The sequence below is a fragment of the Lipophrys pholis genome (assembly GCF_963383615.2).
Source record: "Lipophrys pholis genome assembly, chromosome: 19".
Taxonomy (NCBI): Eukaryota; Metazoa; Chordata; class Actinopteri; order Blenniiformes; family Blenniidae; genus Lipophrys; species Lipophrys pholis.
Window position 1 is genome coordinate 12,000,639 of NC_137647.1, and position 22,097 is coordinate 12,022,735.

Consider the following 22,097-nt stretch of genomic DNA (forward strand, 5'->3'; position numbering starts at 1 on the left):
AATACATGTGTTTTTAAGTGACATCATGACTAAAGATCAGCGATCACAAATGCAACTCAATGAAAATATGACAATAAGGGAAGTTTGCTCTGCAGTACATTGTGTTGGCGTATTAGTGAAGTCTCAGCGACTCCAAACTCTAATCGAAAACTAAAACCCATGAGAAACAATTCACCTTAGACAAGCAGAATGTATTCAACCAGGATTTGGCAAAAAGAAAACCCAACCCAAACTATAATTGAGAGTATTTGTATACTACAATATACAAATGTGTTGTTCATCAGATCACAGGCGGTGTAGTCTTTGAGCCTCTTGCCTCAAAGTGAGAAAATCCAATGTTCAAATTCAGCTTGTAGACTATTCTGTGTGGGGTTTCCATGTTCTCCCTGTGGGTTTCCTCTCACTGTATAAAGACTTGTGTTTGAGGCTAATTTTGTCACTCTAACATCTGTCATCTCCATGTTTTCCCGGTGATGGACTGGAGACAAAGTTCAGTGTAACCTGCCTTCACCCATAGTCAGCTTGAATCTGACCCAAACACCCCACCAACTTGGCTAAAGGACAATTTTTTAAAAAGTTGTTTGTTTTTTTAATCAAAATAAATAAACATAAAGTTTATGTCGCATTATGTCACAAACTAAATCTTTGTTTTTAATTTATTTTATTTATCTACTTCATTATTACTTATTTATTTTTTGTTACATCATAGAAAAGAGCTGCACACCAATTCCAACGGCATAATTATTCATTCCATCTTTTCATCTTAAAGATTGCTATAAAACTGTTTTCATAAGATGGACCCATCAGTGAAAACTTCCCTTACACGAAAACGCATCACTGGACTGTGTGCCTTGTCATACTCAAATTAACTGTATTAGACGTGTATATAAAGTCTTACTAAGACATAGATGTAAATAAATTGTTGACTTGCTGTTGCCTATGACGCAAGTTACATTTTTCTTTGGGGCAAATGGGTTCATCTGTGACATATCGGCTAGTGGGGATGTGACACTGCTTCCTACTGCAGCACTAATCTTTTATTCAAGCTACAGTGAGCAGAATTTTTTTTTCCCCTTCTTCTCAATAACAAGGGAGAAAAATATGGGGGGGGGGGGGGGGGGGGAACATTTGTACGTATTTGCCTCTCAGCTGACAAACTCCACTCCTTGCCACACAGAAGGCTACTTTAATCTTCCACAGAAACAAACAGAATATCATATTTTTCCCTTTCTGATTTCTGCTTTCATGTCTGCCACCTTCTGTGCGGCACCTGTTTTGCTAAGTCTCTTCCCCCCCCCCCCCCCAACTTCCCTAACTAGATTCATCTCCGTCCCCCTCCTCACACTCCTCTCTCTCTCTCTCTCTCTCTTTCTCTCGCTCTCACTCTTTCTATCTCTGTGTGACAAAATGAGCCGCCGTAACCAGGGGAAACGCTGCGTGACGTCACCGTCATCCTCACACAGGCTTAGTCAGAGAAAGCAGCAGCCTAAATCCACACACAAACACACACATACATACACAGAAAATGCACACACAGTCAGAGAAGAGTGAGGGAGCTTAGGAACCCCAAGTATTCGTAAGAAGGTTTTTTTTTTTTTTTTTTCTTCTTCTTTCATTTACCCATTCACATGCTCACTGACGCACACACTTGCGCACTTTTCGCTCCTTCAAGTAATTGTATTTAGAACGACGAGTCAGCAGAATAGTCTAAGCTGGCATGCAGGGTTATGTGGAGGCTGTCGCACACACACACACCCATGCATGCACACACTCGTAGGCAAGCACTGCGGCTTCTTTTTCCGACTTACTCACTTTCTCTGACTAACTCCTGTTTCCACTGCTGTTAGCGCAAACACAATGGGCGAAGACAGAAAGAGGTGTGGTCATCTCTACTCTCTCTATTCACTCGATTTCACTTTCCTGAGCCAAGAGAGAGAAGAAGAAGCCAACTGTGTGAAAATCCACCATAACCAGCCCTTAAAAGGACAGAAAATAGTGGTGGGAGGGGAAGGATGTAGGTCTGCTAAAAGTGTTGAAATGTTTGTATTCCTTGTAGTTGTGATATTTCTTTTTCAACTTAGTCAATCACCTACAATAGCTGTTTGGTATTTTGAACTTTATGGTGAATTTGTCTCATTCTAGGGGTTATATGCATCCTTTCACGTCTTTTTTCTACTTGATTCTTTCCTCTCCCTCACCCTTCAAAATTCATTATTCCTGCACAAGACTGTGCATGTTTGACACCTCCTGAAAACCTTATCCCAGTCTGGGTATGCGGCAACTGAAGCAGAGATGAGCCAAATCCAACAACCACAAAAGAACGGTGCATGGAAGATGCCAAACAATGTGACCAGTAGCAAACACTGGTGTTGGCTCTTTCACTGCATTACAGCCTCAACAGAATGGAAGAATGCATCTTGAAAATAAAGATTTATTTGCTGTTTTTTTTTGTTGTTGTTTTTTTTCCTTTTTGTCACGGGTGTTGTGTCGCATGAAAGATGCAGGTTCTGTATTAGTCTGTATGGATGGATGGTATATGGTCACCTTGAGCTATAGTGCATCAAGGAGCTTTGAAAATATTCCCAAAATAAATTTAAAAAACACAGTAAAACCTTAATTTCCATAAACCCCAGCCTAAAATGTACTTGGAGAAGACCTGGTTCAGAAGCAGGAAGAAAATGTTGTTTGCTCTTGAAATTGAATATACTGCAGAAGTCATTGCCCTGTCAAGGACGAATGGCCTGATAATGACTGCTGCATCCTTTTACTTTGGATCCCAACGTGTATGTGGGCAAATCTTCACATCAGTAAATCACAACACTAACTGCATTTGCTCATCTGTCGCATTATGGACAACGTCCACCTACCTGATCCTTGTCAATACTGCTGAAGTGTTAAAAGCTTTAGATACTAATGCACGTAGTGAAGACATCTGTAAAGAGTGAAAGTGAAATTTATCCGTGTGGCTGGTTTTAATCAGTCAACCAGAGCCAAGTATTTTCATGCCTGTGGTCACATTCGTTCAATAAATTTTTTTTATGACCTTTTTTTTTTTATCTTAATGTGCAACGTGTTGGAGAGCACAATTTGAAAATGAGTATTTAAAGGGCACTTACAAACTATGATAAGAGCTGCAAAGAGTAAAGAAATGCCACTCCAAATAGTTAAAGGCCTAGAAGAATCACCTCGTGAAATGGGTTCAAATCCCAAAACAACCGCTTTAAAATTAAGATGGCCTGCTGATATATCAAGATAAATGATGGTAACAAATTAATACACAAATAGAAACACACAAACACACACCAGAATCACATACACACAAGGAATGAGGAGTGGGAGCGATAACGAGAAGAGGGTAAGAGGGTTAATGACTGTCTCCAACACGAGGCCAGCCAGATCAGCCTTGCTTGTGTGTGTGTGCACACACGTACACATGTATACACAGGTCAACCTAATGAAATTGCACATGATGGATTGATGAGCCAAGTGACACTACACCTCTTGTCGTGTTGCTGTCTCTCGATGTCATACATGCCCTCGTGTCACAGAGCGAGTGGGACGGAAAGAGGTAGTGACAGTACGACTATAAAGAGGCTGTGGGAGATTGAGGTGAGAAGAAAAACCCAAGAGGGTAAGAGAGAAAGAGGGAGAGAAGAAAGCGGAGTGATAGCGTTTGAGCCAAGAGGGGAGCTCTTTGTCTTCCTAATGGAGCCATTACCTTAGGGTGCGTGACCTCTGAGGGTCAATCTTACACAACCGAACATGTGTGTGCACACACAGGCAAGGAGGGCAGAGTGGGGTGAGGTTCACACTGAACAGGAGGAAGTCTGTGGAACAGGCTGCAACACTTTGTAACTCTTAACATAGCACCAAAGATTTGACTTGCTAATGTGCTCTATGCTTTATTCATTCACCAAGGCTCTTTTCACTGATCTAATTCATTTAATGTGTAAAAGGGGAGCGACACAATCTCAAAAATAAAAGGTTATGGTGTAAGATGATTTTTGTGGCATAATAGAAATTTTATACTTTCTTTTCCTACGCTCTCTACCTGTGCAGTATCAATCATGTGCCATCAATTGAGGCCTCATTTAATCCTTACACAGCTCCTACTTCTCCAAAAATCACCTTTTCTTTTACTCACTGCTCTTTCTCCTCCTGCCTTGTTCTTGCTCCACACCTCACCTTCTTCATCTCCCACGTTATACCTTCTCTGTCCTGTCACCCATCTCTCTCTCTACATTTCTACCTAATTTAAAGTGAAAGTGACCTTTTGTTCAAAGTGGAACATGCCATGTAATGCACACACACACACACACACACACACACACACACACACACACACACACACACACACACACACACACACACACACACACACACACACACACACACACACACACACACACACACACACACACACACAAAATAAAAAGATGTCCGAGAGATAGAACGCGCTCATGAAACGCATGAAAGTACATCGCCACTGTGTGTGTGTGTGTCTGTGTGTGTGTTTGTTCACCACAACAGGACATAAAATGCAATTACATCTGTCCTTGGGAACATTTTGCTCTATTCGTTCGAGGCAAATTACCTTTTCATCAGCATCACATATAAACTGCAAAGTAAGTGTGTGAATGTGTCAATAAAATGTACAGAAGTGCAAGACAGAAACAATATGCAACGTAGAAATCTACACATAATCATACCAAGTATACATGTAGGACACGGATGTAACTGCAGAACTGGAAGTTTTTCTTTGGAAAAACTACTTTGAGTAAGAAAAGAAAAGGCCATATTTTTACAGATGTGTTAGAAGATACAAATCATGTCTTAGATGCAAGAAGTACATCTGATTAAGATTCAGCAGTAACTGCCACACACGCAAACAGAGGGAGAATGGACAGTCTGACGAGGTGTCTATCTAATTGTCATCACTCTGACTGAGTGTAACTGAGGAAAATAAAAAACCCCAAAGAAGAAGATCAATTACTTGGCATACAAGACCATAGCAATGTTTTTATATTAGAATAATAAAGTGTCGCCCAGAGTACTGCAATATAGGCAGACAGCAGAGAGAGGGAGCCCAACTGAAAGACAGAAAAATGGATGGAGAGAAAAGATGAAGGAAGAGAGACAAGGGAGACAGATTAAGTTTGAGGGCAGTTTACCAATTTGCCTCAGTGGACGTGGGGTATGTGTATATGTGTGTGTGAGTGTGTGTGTGCGTGCGTGCATGTGCGCACATCGCACAGGAGATTTTGAGTGTCTGAGAGTGAACTGAGCTGAATTAAGCTGTAAATTGGAAGGGTTTGATTGCGCCCGGCGCTGTGAGACTCCGTTATCATTCAGCTGCATCATTGCCAGCAGCCTCTGCACTGAGGCAGAGACACCGCGAGGAACAATGGCGGGCGTAATTCTGCTGTGTCCGTATACCTTCAATACAACAAGGTGAAAGAAAGAGGAGGGAGGGGAAGACACAAGCGGCTGAGGGACAGTGGGAGCGAGGGAACAGGAGGTATCGTGAAAAGGAGTGGAAGAATGAGAGGAGTTTTCGTAAAGAAGAAGGGAGGAGTGCAAAGGGGAGCCTCACAGCGCTGAATGACTTCAATAGCCTTTCCTCCATTCCTAGGCCCATCGCAGCCTCTCAATTAAATTCTAATCAATGGAAAAGCCTCATTATCCCTCCTGCCCGCAATGCTGTGGAATTGATCTCTGTCCCTGTGGTACACACATACAATGCAAAATTATAACGCTTTGGTCAGGAGGAGCAGTGTTATCAGAGGCAGGATGTCTACATTCTGATAAAGACCTATATACCTACAAGCTGGTCATGATCTTTGCAGAGAGGAAGAAATATCTGATGTGAGAAAAGACTTCATAATGCAGAGAATTCACATAATAATCGGCACTTCGAAACATTACCAGGTGAGATGAGATCTGCCCAGTGTTGAAATGCACACGACCGAAACAGTGTTATCCTGAGGACCTCTCACTTGACATGAGAGATTTAACCACTGTCCTTCCTAAGATTAACTTTTGATCTCAGTTTGTGGATATCAGTCCCGGGCAACATAATGAAGATGAAGTTCTGAACTTATAATTCACAATACTTCTAGTAGATGTATAGATATATAAATGTATGTATAGGCTAAATGTGTGAATACATAATACATGAATAAATGCACAGGTGGATTAGTGTATTGGTGAACAAATGTGAAGACAGTCAGACAGACAGATGATGTTAACAGTCAAACAACATATAAATACACCTGATTTAAGGCCCTGGTATGACTCTATGTTCCAAACTTTTACATTTGACAACAGCAGTAAGTTCTACATATGGGCTGTAAGGAACTCTGGAGAAAATATGTTTGGTAAAAAAAAGAACACAAAAATAAAGCACATACACACAGTACAAAAGGTGTGAGGGAGAGTTAAAGGAGAAAGATATGGGTTTCCTCAAACAGAGGCAAGGACAGCGGTGTCCAGGGGGAGGCCTGTTTAGAGAGCACCTGCCAACGACCCCCGAGGAGCAGACAGATGACTCGCCACAGGGGCAGCCTGTGTGTGCATGCACAAACACACACTTAGATGGACACACACATACAACATTTGGAAGAATATTGTGGCCACAAGCTGAGTAGGAACCTTGAAAACAATTTACCCCCCTCAACACACTCAAACTCTTTCTGTGAGTGTCTCTGTGTGTGTGTGTGTGTGTGTGTGTGTGTGTGTGTGTGTGTGTGTGTGTGTGTGTGTGTGTGTGTGTGTGTGTGTGTGTGTGTGTGTGTGTGTGTGTGTGTGTGTGTGTGTGTGTGTGTGTGTGTGTGTGTGTGTGTGTGTGTGTGTGTGTGTGTGTGTGTGTTTGTGTCTTTCAGAGATGCACACACACGGAGAAAGTGACTGTAAAATGCTGTGGCAAGCAGGAATTGGGGGAGAAAGCACAAAGAACGAGGAGAATGAAGAAAGACATGTCAGCCCACCATGAATGCAACTGAGCCCCTTTTTTGGGGATATTATAGTCGAGTCGAGTCGAGACAAGTCGAGGAGAGGAGAGGAGAGGAGAGGAGAGGAGAGGAGAGGAGAGGCAGTATTTTTTTCTCTAAACCTCCTGCAGTTTTCACAAAGTAGTGCTGCAAAATGTGCCTGCATTCACAAGTGCACAAGTATATGAATGTTACCAAGCACCTGTTCTCTGCCAGTTGTCTTCACCTGATTATACGGAGCTACGAAGCTGAATGTAAAAATACATATGATATTGTATTGTGTTTAATAACTAACATCCATAAGATTAATTTTCTTCAGTCTAAAAGGCAAAAGTTGCCATAGCTTAATAATCTTTGGCGGAGAGCCATTCTACAGTTAAATTTGTAATACCTCACTTTTGTTTCTTCCTTGTTTATAAGATGAAGACGGAACAGAGAAAACAATTTCAGATGTTGTGATCACGCTGAAGAGCCCGCTTGGATTATTTGTTAGTTAGTGACAGGTACAAAGTTGCTAATTAAACCTTGAGAAAGTCTCCAGCTGGAATGGGTGTTTTCGTAAAGCCAAGCATGAAATTGTTTTGTGTATAAATGACCAATTTCCTCGGTGTCATGACTGTTGTCTAGACCCGGCGCTCTTATCGCGTTTGTCTTTTCTGACTGGATCACAAAGGCCAAATGATTTCACAAAAAAAAAAAAAAAAAAACAAGAAGAAGAAGTTATAAGAGTGTAAATACACTAATGAAGATTAGAATACAGCAGGCAGTCACATGCATGGTTTTAGCTGACAAAGATAAGTGGAGCAACTCAACTTTATCAGTCAATAAAGAACTAATGAATCACCTAATGAAGAAGCAGAAGCTTATGGAGGAGGACTTCCTTTTTTAAAAATTCCCACCTCACCTCCACTCATGCCATCAGGCTTCCTCAGCACAGTTTTAAGTGAACAAAATTGTCTGATCAGGTTTTTATATGTTATGTTATTTTCTTTCTTTAATCTTTAATATATCGGTTTGTTATAATATGGAATTGCGTCACATAAATCACATAAAAATGACCTGAAAAGTGTGATGAAAACTATCGTTTTGGGCTCATGATTGGATTCATTCATTGTATGTTTGTTTTTTGTTGAAACCCTGAGGATGGGCTTAAACGCTCCAATGTTCTTGGCAACAGAGCAGACCACTTGACCATCATGAGACCTTTAAACTTTAAAATATAAGATTTGATGCAAAGTTCACATGAATGACTTCAAAGACTGAGACACGAATACATTCAAGGTTTACGTGTTCCTGATGTCCTTCCCTATTTTATCTACCTCAGTTTCCTAAACCAGTCGAAGTGTATGGATTATTGGAGGCAAATCTTGCTGTCGGAGAAATGCGGCAAGTGAGAGCAGCAAAGTACATACAGATGAATGAACGGTTGAACAAATAACCTCCCAGGTTTTACCATCGGGGCTGTAGAATGCTAGTAAAAACACACACGCGCGCGCGCTCGCGGATGCACACGCACGCATTGAGTTGAATGCTAAATGAATAGCTTCAGCCAGGCTCGCCCTGCAGTGACAGTACTGCAAAGCCATCATTTATGTGTGTGTGTGTATGTGTTTGGAGACAGTAATAAATTACAGCCACTATACTGCAGGGAGACTAGAGTTAAATGAGGGAGCTTTTAGTCTTCATCAATCGCTAAGTGTGCTGAACATTGTGTGTCTGTCACAGTGCCCACCGCGGGATGGGTCACTACCAAATCCATACATTCATCTTTGAGGTTATAGTTTACAACGAGAGGCACTTCCCATACTAAAATATTCAAACTGAGCTTCATACCACTGCAAATCACAACTTAAAAATGGACATATAATTGAAAAGAAACCTCTCTCATGTCTTTAAGCGACACTGAATATTACTTCTGCAAAAGTATGACGGAGCGGGATCATATTAGATTGTGGGAGATTATCTAATGAAGAGGCCTGTGAAACAAAAAAAAAAAAGATGTTCCGAAGCAGGTTCGGTCATTGTGCGCCTGTGTAAAAATTGTGTTTCGTAGTTTCCCTTTTGTGCTTGTCTTGTGTACGCATGTGGGCAAGTCTTTCTTTCTCAGTGGGTGCACACTAACAATGCCCTCTCCTGCTTGTCAAGGTTGAACTAAGCTAACATCTCAAACATACATACACGCACGCACACTTAGTGGTGTAAAAGAAAATATAAATAAAATAGCCTGATCACTTTGCACCCACATGCCAAAAGCCTGTCCACATATGCTGCTCACGGTGACACATGCAAAGACCTCACCTCATCATGACGCCTCATCAGCCTTCTGAAATGAGCTATTGAAAAGCCAGTGATTTCAATTAATTCAAGCCTCTTAATAGGAAGCCTCAGTCTCTATTCATTCAGGAGCTTCGGGTATTCAAGTGCAGAAAGCCAGGGTTGGCCAGGCAGAGCGTGGGTTTACTGCAGTTGAAAAGAATAAAGGATCGCTTCTCTCAAGGACAGCTTACCTGAGCCATCGCAAAGTGTTGGTTTACCTGGAGACAGTGTTGGAAAGGTTGACTCGAAGGCCAGGCAGTTAGTTTTCTGGGAAGTTATGGGTATAATAAAATATAAAACTCTCCACAGCAGCATAATTACATACATAAATTAGAAAAACATTGATTCTAATTATCCGCAGATCGCTGCATTATTTCCAGTTAATAAACTGTGGTTAATTGAATTAATGCTTAACCACTGGTGACATTTTTATCTAATTTACAAGTTATTTGGATAAACAGTAAAAGCATAGATTGACCGTTTAGAAAAAGGGTTTATAAACTCGGGAACAACAATACATATTCCTACATGACCAAGGCTGGGATCTGATGAGAGTATACTGATATATATGCCATATTCAATGGAATTCTTTATAGATTCCCATATGCTGATCAATATGTAACCTCCTGGTCGCACTGTGGGTAAGGCATCATATGGCAATGCAAATGATCAATCGTTACACATTACACATTCATATCCAAACTCTATCCTTCAAAAAGTATCACTATTAAAGATGTGTATTAAGTATAGTTATATATGTGTATTGAATATAGGTATATAATAACTATTGCTGCACATAGTTTTCTGCACTAAAGAAGCTGTTTGATTGGCATCAGAAATAATATGTAGAACTGACACAAAGTCGAAACAACTGTGAAACTTTCTCTATCTAATGAAAACTGCCCCATTCTACTGTGGTGAAAAGATAGAAACCTTTCACCACAAGCTTTGTCACAGCGCAACGGCACTCAGCCGCTCTCACTAGACTTGGCTCCCTGGGCAGCGAGTGAGAATGGCGTTAGGTAAGATGTACTGACCTCGCATTATCGTCATTACATTTAACATTTCTACACAATTTCCTCTTGCATCAAACTAGTATCACTCTCTCAGACTCTCTCAGTCAAAGGCCAAAATGCTCAGTACCTTTGACTTTAGAGACCACAAGGCTCGACCGCAAATGACTTCATGCCAAACTGCAGGACCATCAGCTTTCTTTACAGAAGTTGCCTATGTCTTTGGCGGTTTCCTTCGCTCCGTGATGCTTCCAGTTGCAGGACAATTCATGAAGCGCCATGACGAACGACACTAAAGAAAGTCTGAATGAGCAGGACAAATATTAGGCATACAACACTCATGAAACCCGTTATGAAATGGGACTAGTTCTCAACAGCCATGATGACGTAAAACAGTAAACAAGTATAACACCTGACATCGTCCGTGTGTTTACAGTCATTATTTTAAATGTTTCGTTTTTTTCAAACAGCGATGATGGTTTGGCGAATTACCCGACAATGTCCCCATGTGAAGGTTAGACTGCTGCTGCTCGCTGCTCTGGCTCTGCACGAACTGCGACTGTAACCCTCGCCCTCTGTCTTTAAATAACAGCACAGTGAAGCCAAAAAACCTTAGCCTCACCACAAATACTACGGACTCACCCGCCCGCATCCATCTGTATTTCCCTCTCTTTGTTCCATTCCCTCGCTTTCCCTCTCTCTCAGGTGTTTCAGCAGGTAAAAACCCCATTTCCCTGTTCCCCTCAGGGAGCGCTGACCTAACTGTGGGTGCTCCCCGGAGCCCCAGCTAACTCCACAGACCCATTTGTCAACGTTGACCCTGAAACACTCCCCTTTTTCAATCCCCCTCCATCCATCTTCACTCGCTACCCATTCTCTCCTATCCAGCTATTTTTAAACCCTCCCCACATGTCTCACTGTATGCCTATCCTCCCAGAAAGACTGTTGAAAGGCTGGGAAAGATAGACAGAGATGGAAAGGAAGAGGGAACAAAAAAAAAAAAAAAAAACCAAAAAAAAAACAGGCGATGCAGGAGCTGAAGGGAAGAGGAATACAATGTGTGAACACTTGGAGACGGATTGCTAAAATAATGAGGTGTATAACACACATTTGACAATGTCAGCTCATTTTTAAGCTGCGCTCATCACTATTTTTACATTACCAATGATTCAAAGGACCGTGTCTAATGTGATAGACGTCACTCAGAAGAAACAATGAAGAAATATCACCTGACTCGGCAGATTCCTCACAGCTTTATGGAACATTTTTACATCATCCAGCCCCTAATTTCAGTTTTGCAGAGGAAATCTGTCATTTTGGTCCCCAGACTGATCCATCATATTTTTTGTAGCTGTACTGGGCTAAAAGCTCTAGTACATCCTGTAGACACCAAACATTTATCGACAGTGTTTTTTTTTTTTTTTTTTCCTTCACAGAAATGTAATGAGCGGGCCAAATTATTAAATGAGGTATTGACCTAGCATGATGGATGTAGAGTCTTAATGAAACAAAGCCAGACTGAGGCATACAATTTGATACGTTTTAAAATATGAGAAGAAAAAAAATAAAAAATGTTGACCACGTAGCCACGGACAGTTAATTTCTGAGTACCTGAACGATGGATTTGGGGGTCACACAATGACGGTATTAACAGAGGTTGCATACAGTAATTACAGTACGCAAGAGGGGAGTTAATAGGTTGCCCACTGACTTTTCGCAGCAAAATCCTTATCGCTAATAACCACACTATCAACTTAATTAAAGGCCGTTTTTTTTTTTTTTGAAAGCCCTTCAGCCGAGCTCAGTTTTTCTCCCCTTCCACTTCTTATTCTATCTTTAACTCCCTCGTTTGCGCTCATTCCATTCCTTTCAGCTTTCACCCTCTCTTTCAGTGTTCAAGGAGAAAGCTGATTGGTAAGTTTTGTGTTGTCCGCATTCTCATCCCCCTATCTCTAATGACCACAACGCCGCAATTCTAGTGCCCGCCGCGCTATCTCACTTACATGATGTGACACGACACTTTCAGGACTACATAATAAGGACTCTGCCGTTAAAGGGAAAAAAAGCAAAAAAAAACAGGGCGACAAGTTAAGAATGACCTGAAAAACTAAAAATAATCTCCTCTAAAAACTCATCATTTAATGCTGCATTTTAATGGGCAAGACAATAACAGAAGAATGCATTTGTAGCCACCAAAAGTTACATTAAAAGCATCTGCACCTCCTGTAGCTGTCACACAGACTAGCTCTGCATTTTCATGTACAACATCCAGAACATGCTTCATCCCTAAACACATAAAGCGCCTGTGTACATTTCTGAAGCACGAGGTGTGACAAGTCGTCAGAGGGTGGATAAAAGCACGAGCCCACAGTATTAATATTTTGTTACTTTTACTTGTAGAGGGTTAAAAGTTGAGCTTTTAGTGAACTGTCAGACACAAGGACACTCAAGTTTCCTTGCAGATTTGACAAGACCTCTTAAGTTGTCTATCATGATAATGGATGCAATACAGCATCCTTTTTTTTTTTTTTTTTTCCCCCACTATGTTTTAAAAGCAAAGTGCTGGCTGTGCATTGCACGGACAAAGCAAGTGAGGGAGAAAGACAAATAAACAGAGTGTGCCAGTAAAACATGAATAATGCCATCTTCCAGAAAGCTCCCCATGGTGCTCACAGCTTCTTCGCTGCGTGTCACACGGAGATGTTCTTACAAGTCGCCCCTTCATTCCACCCATCCACCGACCCATCCATCTATCCATCTCGGTGTCGTCCAGCCCACTACTTCAGAACAATTAAGTTTGCCTTTATGCTCCGCGGGGCTTTCCATCATAACGGAAAGACGAGTGAAACAAGGAGGAAGCTCGTCGAGGGGATATTTAATTCATGTCACTCTTACTGCCTGCATCTCTAAGTTCCCTGTCTTTTAGCACAGCTCACTGCCCCCAAAATGGTGCAGTGCCGGGCTAGGCTACTCTACACTAACGTTAAGGGGAGAGACGATGGTCCATTTTAATGGAATTGTGTTGCTATGCCAAAGAAGCTCAGGATGCAGTGAGCAGGCGAGAGAGGCGAGTCAGCCCCGTTCTAACGTGATTGTGCTTGTTTCACTGCAGACTCTGCAGAGTAATGTGGCAACAGAGTTTCTGCTTGACTGTATGTGTGCTCCACGCATGTTTCCATACACATGTATACTGTATGTGTGCGCGAGTGTGTTTAGTCTTTTAGGTCAGATGGAGCAGAGAGGAAAGAAACGAAGGGAAAAAAGCCATTAAAGGAGGGAGAGTGGCATCAAACACTCAAAAGCAATGGAAGGTAAGGGGCATACATAGCTGTGGTGAGTACTGAGCGTGTGTGTGTGTGTGTGTGTGTGTGTGTGTGTGTGTGTGTGTGTGTGTGTGTGTGTGTGTGTGTGTGTGTGTGTGTGTGTGTGTGTGTGTGTGTGTGTGTGTGTGTGTGTGTGTGTGTGTGTGTAGCTGTTGCCAACTCCTTTCGACGCGGCTTCGATACGAGGGAGAAATCTCCCGTTACAATCTTCAAACACTTAACAACAGACATGATGGGAAAAGAAGGAGAGAGGGGAGGACAGATAGACTTTCAAGATTAGATGGGAAATGTAGATGAGAGAGATATGCAGATAAAAGGGGAAGCTAGAGAGGAATGCAGGAGGACCTGCTTTGACTAAATAAAACACACAAACACTGCAAAGCCTCTGATGTAAAAAAAGAAAAAAAAAAATTAAATAGGACATCCAGCACCATAAAAAAAGTGTGATTTTAGCCCCAAAATAAAAACCTGCCATGCTCTTATATCTTTTTTTTTTTTATGCTGTTTCACCATGACCCAATTTATTTTACAGCACTTCAATGTGAAATGCTCCAATATGTTTTTTGTTCAAAAAAAACCCCAAGCTAAAAGTCTCCCAACCCATCCATCATTTTCCTGTCCCCCGTTTTCTCTCCTCCCTTCTACCCAACATGAGGCCTGGGGAGTGGGAGGTCCATTTTCTTTACACCGCTGTTTTAATTAGATCAAACTTAAAGTAAGTGACTGTTGTCTGACCTCCCAGCACGGATGATTTTAATTCAAATCCCAAAGCAACTCAAAGAGAGGATATCATAGTGTGGGTTAAAGAGATCTACAGAAACAAGCCTGGAGAATGGAAGTATGCCTAAAAGCATGGTATGAAAACAAATTAATGAGTGAGAGGAAAGGGAAGGAGAGAATTTAATAAAGCAAAACTTATACGAAAGTCACTGTCGCTTCTCCTGCTTCCCCGTTCGTCAGTACACTGTCCACCATCAATCGCTGTTAAGACAGGATATCGTGTGGCTCTTTATCGAAGCTATGTTTGTGATTGCTAGACCTTTAACCATTATTGTGCAACTCCGCAGCAGGGATATAAAATAAAGCATCTTTAGATGTTTTCTTCACATCCATTATCTGCTGCTGCTCAAAAAATTCTGCTCTGATGTTTCATGTTGTCACAATTTAAGCCACAACTTAATGCTAATAATATTTCCAATATTAGAATAGCAAGAGACTGTATGTAATCTACTTTTTTTTTTTTTTTTTTAACATCCGCGTTGACATTAGGAATCCACACACGTGTTTAGAGCAATGAATAATGTCATATTGTATAAATGGAAGAGGTAATGTACGCTTAATGGGTACCCCGACGGCGTCAATATGAGCAGCGCACATCACCCACATGTCTCCCTAAAGACAGATCCATAAATGGAGTCATAAACGTAAAGGGCGCTGGAGTCGCAGTCCTGTGAGTGTGGTAACTTCACGTTTCAGGCTGTCTCACAATCGTCAAATTTGAAGATTATTCATCATATGAATAATATCAATTGATTTTATGATTAGCTTTTTTTTTTTTTCATTTGGTCACATCCTCTCTATTGCTGAATTAGTTTTATCACAGGATTAATAAAAGGAGGAGAAATATCAGTGAGTAAAGCTACTTGACCAGCAAACATTAAATATATGCAAATCCAAGTAAAACAGAGCTGCAAACTTGAAATATCACACACAGCAAGGAAAGTCTAACACTAGCATTTTGGTTGCTATTTTGATTCAACTCTCGACAACTCGAAACACCAATGTTTTTTTGTTTTTTTTGCCATAGTTTATTTCTTAATTTTGGCGTGTCTTCATTTCATTAAAACAACCATCAATATTAAACTCAAAACTGCAAAACCCGCAAAAAAAAAAATCAAAGAAGACAAGATGTGATTGGGAAAAAAGGATGTAAACGGTCTTTCCTTTTACAGTTCTTCATTACGCTTAAAAATATCCATGTAAGAGGAATTTCTTTTAGTTATCACCATTTCAGCAACTATACATCTGTGATATGTAATATATATTTATGAAGTGAGTAAAATCGATATCAAACAATCATGTTTCCTGCAGAAAGGTAATTGGTAACATTGAGTCTCACTATTGTGAGTTTTTGAAGCTTGAAATCAATCCAGGGAATGAAAAAAAAAAAGAAAAATCCCACTTCTGCATATGTTTAGCCTTACAGCGGCTTCCCAACATGTTGTCATCTGAAAGGCATTCCCTGGCAAGTTATTAATGTAAAAATCATAAACTAAATGAAAAAATAAAAAGAGTAAAATCTGAAATTTGAGGTTGACTAATCGCTGTTTGGCATGATGATAGAGCTGTCTATGTAGTTTTTATTGAGCCACCAGTGAGCAACTGCCTTTTTTAGGACATATTAAACTCGCTGCCTTATTTTGCATCATAAAACAAAATATTCCGCACCTTATGTCAACCAACGATATGATTGCACACGTTAATCAGTTTCGATACTCACTGAGTTTGGAACAAGCAGAACCAAAGTAAGAAAAAAAAAAAATAATTGTTACTATAAAATTTTAGGACTTACTCCCGTGACACGGATCAAAAAGGCATTCAGTTAAACGTTAAATGAAAAGCAGCTTGAAACAAACATGCAGTGGTACTAGTTATCTTTTGATTTGCCTTTCAAACATCCCAGGTAATCACAATAAGATGATGCAATCAAAAGAAAATCACTGAAACCTAAAACACTTGGCAGACAACAACCCAAAAAAAACCCACAATTTATTTCATTGGGATCTTATGTGATAGACCAACACAACATGCTAAAAAAATTGTGAAAATACATTTACAGTTGTGGTTGCACTGTGAGAAAATGTGGAAAAAGTCAAGGGGTATGAAAACTTTTCCAAGCCACTCTATCTCTCTCATTTTCTGTTAAGTGATATGAATAGAAATCTTAAAAAGACGAAACAAATGCTGACACAGAGGATCGCGGAGCTTTGTGATGCTACAAGATCAACTTGCTGTCAACCTAAATCTCCTGTTTGGTTGTTCCAGTGGAAATCAATAGGGCGAATGTGCTTAGTGCTACAAACACACACTCACGTCAACATAAATAAGCTATCAACTAAGCATGCATCCCTTAGGGTAAAATATGATATTCATTTGTATCTCTTCAGGAGAATGACTGACAGATGGAAATAATACAGTGGAAAAAAAATAAAAAATTAACCCCTTACATATTTGACTGTTCCTCACCACTGTATCGGTGATTGACATGCTCCCCTGAAAGATGCTGGTTAATAAGTAGCTGTTGCTTATAAGGAAACGGTGCATATGGGGAATTAATATGCACAAAGGTTCGGCAGCGTGTAGACAAATTAGTCAAAATGACTAACATTCAGTAAATGGTTCTTTGAAGGATTCAGTGATTCGCGCACGTACATTCATACTCGGGGGAAAAGCAATCGCCAGAAAACATCCATGGCCCACAGCTGCACGCAAGTGAAATCTGTGCGTCAGTATTGAGCTGAGATGATGGAATTCTTCTTCTCTGAAGTGGTGATAGCCGTGTGAATAGCTGTGTGTGTGTGTGTCCCTTGGTTGTCGAGTTTATGTTATGTTCCTTGTAGCCCTTTTGTGTTGGTTTATGATGGCTGACAATGTGAGTCGGAAAGATCAGGAATGAATGCAACTGCGGAGACACTTGGGGTAATCAACAAGAAACACAAAAGAGATAAACTGTCAGGCTTACCCCCGAAATTCTCACCCAACATTAGTCCAACAGTCAGCCGTGGACCGAACCATAAATGCAAAGGCAAACAGACAAGAGGATTAGTCTGATGTTAGCCAGGCTGCTGTTTGTTTATCCTTGTAACGACGACACAGACTGAGAAAACATACACACACAAAAACACTTGTGCACCGCTAATGACACCGGCTCCAAACAAACTATTCAAATAGATGGTAATGCTGCTGCGTCGCACTCTGCATGGAAACACACATGATGGGGCATGATCAATCCTCGCACGTCGCCACCCGACAAAAACCTGCTGAGCACAGACTGAACGTTATTAAACCATCTCTCCCAGCAGGAGACGCTTCCACAGAAAGCTTCCGATTCGTTCGGTTGGAAAAGACAGCAGAGGAAGTTGAGGAGTAAGTAGCAGTGGAAGGATAAAATGCAGCAGATGAAGTATGTAAGGAGATTAAAGACTAAAGTAAATGTCGACACGAGTATAACATCAAAATCAATTTATGCTCTCACTTTTCTGTGTTCGTCTTTTCGTCCTGTGCCTTTGTATATTAAGCTCGGAACGGAGAAGACGCTTTGGGTAGTCGGGGTCATAACTTTTATTTCTACCGTGCCAGGTCTACCCATCAATTGATTTTATTTCAGAAACAAGCTTTTACGGCTCCTGACCTGACTCTTCTTACCTGTAGCTCTTAAATTGCAGACATACGGACACGTTTGGGGTTTGCAACTTTGTGTAATGTACTGCAGGCTTTTGTGCATGGATATTTCTGGCTTCTGGATGTAGTGAGAGACAGAAAGGAGGCTTATACACACACACAAAAAAAAGTAAACAAAAACTGACAATAACAGCAGATAGAGGCAAAGTATAAAACATGGATAGAATGAGGAGAGAGTAAATGAGAGAAATTGCAGCTTAATTAGTTATCAAGCCACTGAGCATATAGAGTAACTTAATGTTTTTATTTTCTTTCTTCCTCCTAAAACTATGAAACATTTAACATCACATTTACAAACAAAATAAACTAGAAATGGAGAACCAAAAGTGTCATTCCAGTCAGTTTTGCACCTTTTAATGGATGCTTTAATATAAATGTCACATAACGCTCTTATCAACGAAATGAAGAAAAGTAAGTTCCCAAAATGCCCAGTAAGATCAACAATGACTGAACTGCAGAAGTAAAACTAGAACAAACACAAACCTACAATACATTGGAGAAGATGCCATCAGAAAACTCTAGACACCCAAAAAAAAAAGAAATATACTCAGGCAGCAAGCTAACAGCTCTATTTCTTTCTAGTCCTAGATATTCATTTAAATCGATTCCCTTTGAGAAGTGAGAGGCCATTTCTCATCAGCAAGACAGCTGCATCTGGCTATTGGAATAACACACACGCGCAGGCAAGCACGCACGCACACACGCACTAATACACACACACACACACACAATACATATGGAGGACTGACCAAATGAATGAATGAACCCAGAAAGCAAGCACCACTTATTTCTGCTTCACATACAACAGGGGGATAGCAGTTTTGGGTGGTATACAGTCACTTTATAGTCCAGATTACAAGTAATCCCATCCATCAATCTGTCCATCCATCCATCTTCTATACTGTTCAGTGTCAGAAGAGGCTGGAGAATATTTCTGCAAGACATGTGTGAAGGCGGGGTGCATCGTGACAAGGGCAGATACAAAGCCACACACACACTCACATTCACATTCACAGGCAATTTATCTATGATTAACCTCATATGCTTGTAAAAAAAAAAAAAAAAGGTTTTAACTCACGGACTGAGGACTATGTTTCAGTTCGTTTTGTCACCCTACAAGAATGCACTAGTAATACTATTTAAACATAATTACCTTTTTGTGCACTCAGAATATCATCAACCTCTTCCGTCTTCACCTTATTCCCTTATCATAATGTAATTGTGGTAACATGCATTATTGTGTTTCTAATTGTTTGATGAATGGGTCATATATTCTCACCATCCGGCCAATCAAATGAGGCCCCTGATAGTCACAGCTCGCTCTGACTGACTGCTGTAAGTTCAGCTGAAGAAATGAAAGAAGACTGCAAAACATGTGACAGGTGAAACCATGCTGGGTAAACTTTGTAAACTATGTAGCTTGAGGAGGGAATTTCAGTTAAAAAAATAAGGAAAAAAAAAGGAACTGTTAACTCCTGGAAATTTGCTGCAGTCCTCACTTTGCAGCAAACACCACACCCGTACATACACCACCAACAATACAAATCAAGGAGAGCTATCAAGTAAAGTGTTGCCATGGGAATCCAACTGAGGACAGTCTTAGGCAGGTAATAAGATGTGACGATGAAACGGTGATGTCAGTGCTGCAGCCCGACCCCTCTCAGACACATGAGCGCACACACTCAGACAATTATAGACTATTATAGAGAGGAGGAAATGGATTACCTTTGTGCACAAAAAATAAATGATAGAGTACATGTAGGCAAACGCACAAGCTGAATTATGGTTGTGTAACATGCAAAGATACTGTCTGCACAGAGGTGTGTATGTGTGGGTGTGTGTGTGTGTGTGTGTGTGTGTGTGTGTGGGTGCGTGCGTGCGACAGACAGCAGCCGTTGTGGTTTTGCAGGCTGGATATGGCGATCTAGTTAAATGACTAATAAGTGATTTAAGCCAAACAAAAACAAATGTCTCCATGCAGTAATTGGACAAACTCATGAATGATTTCATAAAATGGTATTTCTATTCAATCTCTCAGTCTCTCTCTCCCTCCTTCCGTCTTCCCTCCCTCCCTTCCATTCCGGTTTGCTATTTGACACAAGCAGCCAGCAATAAACATCAGCGTGTGTGTGTGTGTGTGTGTGTGTGTGTGTGTGTGTGTGTGTGTGTGTGTGTGTGTGTGTGTGTGTGTGTGTGTGTGTGTGTGTGTGTGTGTGTGTTTGTGTGCGCGTGTAATTATACCGCCTGAGGGGAGACAACAACAAGGGAAGGATGAATAATGTCCTTTGATCACAGTAACACCACACACCCACAAATCTATTAAATGAATCCTGGCAGTTACATCAGGTGTGTGTAGTCAGTTGTTTAGGATTAAAAACAAACTTTTTGGACCGCGTCTCCAGCCACTGGACGCCATGAAGAGCTGCACACGAGCCACAAAATGGCACAAATGTGAGAAATATACCACCACCACACATGAATAGAAAAGAAAAACTGCAATCCTGGAATCGATTAACAAAACCCGCTACTGTGGATCAATAAAATTACATATAGACACTTGCAGCCAGCGTCTACTGTCTGTGCTTCATTGTGATGGAAACATTGAGTAATTGTAGCTCACAGTGGGTTTCCCCTTTTACTACCTCGCAATGCTGTCATCCAATAACAGTATGTGAACATTTCTAATCATCGTGGTTTATAACTTGCTGTTAAATTGCTGTGATACAAAGTTTCCCATAAAAATATAATCATACCTAATAAATATTGTAATAAAAGTAGAGTTTCTACATACTTGCATATTAAAATGTTAATGCATTGAGGAAGTCTGATGGACGAGGGACTTTTTTCTCTCATTTAAAATAAATAAATAAATGCAAATAAAAACTAGAATCGATGACTATAGAAAAAGAATTGACTTGCTGAAGGTGGTAAACCACGAAAACTTTGAACATTTATTGACCAGCAAACAAAATGCAACAAAAGTTTTCTATTTTGATTTGACTGATAATTTGCACCCATATGGTCATCATACTGCTGATTTTGATAAAAAAAAAAAAAAAAAAAGTTAATCAGGTTATCTTCAAATGAGAGCAAATTTAAAGACAATCACTGAAGGTATTGATAAGATTCTGCTTTTATTATAACAAGGCACACTGAAGCAGAATGAGAATGTTCCTTTTTTTTTTTCCTTTTGAACAGTATGTGTATGATAAAACGATTAATAGACTTATGTATGTAGTATAAGCAACTAATTCTGTTTTTCAGTTTTGAAAAAAATTAAACCACGAAAAGGCAATGTTTCCCACAGTCCTTGTCATATTGTTGTGTTAGTGAAAAGAAAACTATTCAAAGAAAAAAAAACCAACACAAAAATCCCACTAACGCCACATTGTCCAGCTTTAAAAGCATCCCTCCTGTTGTAATTTGGTGGTAACATTAGGTAAGGTAGCTGAGAGCAGATTCACATAAATCTGTCAGTCATGAATAACTTGGATAAATGTTCAAACTCAAACTAATGTTTTCTTGGGCTGAAGAGAGCCTGAAAAAAAAAGAAATCTGGGCGTCTCAAGCCTTAGAAGAATATGAAATGTGGGCACTGTGAACACACAATAGTCCGTCATCCTCCTGAACACCTGGATAATCAATCAACCGAGTGAATAAAGTGTCATTTTGTAAGCTGCTTTAGGGAGAAACTGAAGTGAAAGTATTCTGTGCACACATCATTGTCTGTGTGTGTGTGTGTGTGTGTGTGTGTGTGTGTGTGTGTGTGTGTGTGTGTGTGTGTGTGTGTGTGTGTGTGTGTGTGTGTGTGTGTGTGTGTGTGTGTGTGTGTGTGTGTGTGTGTGTGTGTGTGTGCGCGCGCACGTGGATGGCTGAGAAACACACACAGTGAAACACACTCGTACCCACAATCCAGATAAGCATTAAGGAGCATCGGAATGTTTTCCGACTCTTTGCACACTTTTTGTTTTATTCAGAAGCAAACTGTTTGTTTT

General features: G+C 40.5%; 1 protein-coding gene across 1 annotated transcript in view; it reads right to left on the reverse strand.

Annotated features, from left to right (window-relative positions):
* Positions 1-22,097, reverse strand: part of grin2aa (glutamate receptor, ionotropic, N-methyl D-aspartate 2A, a) — a 146,216-nt gene that overhangs the window by 108,152 nt on the left and 15,967 nt on the right. The window lies entirely within an intron of this gene.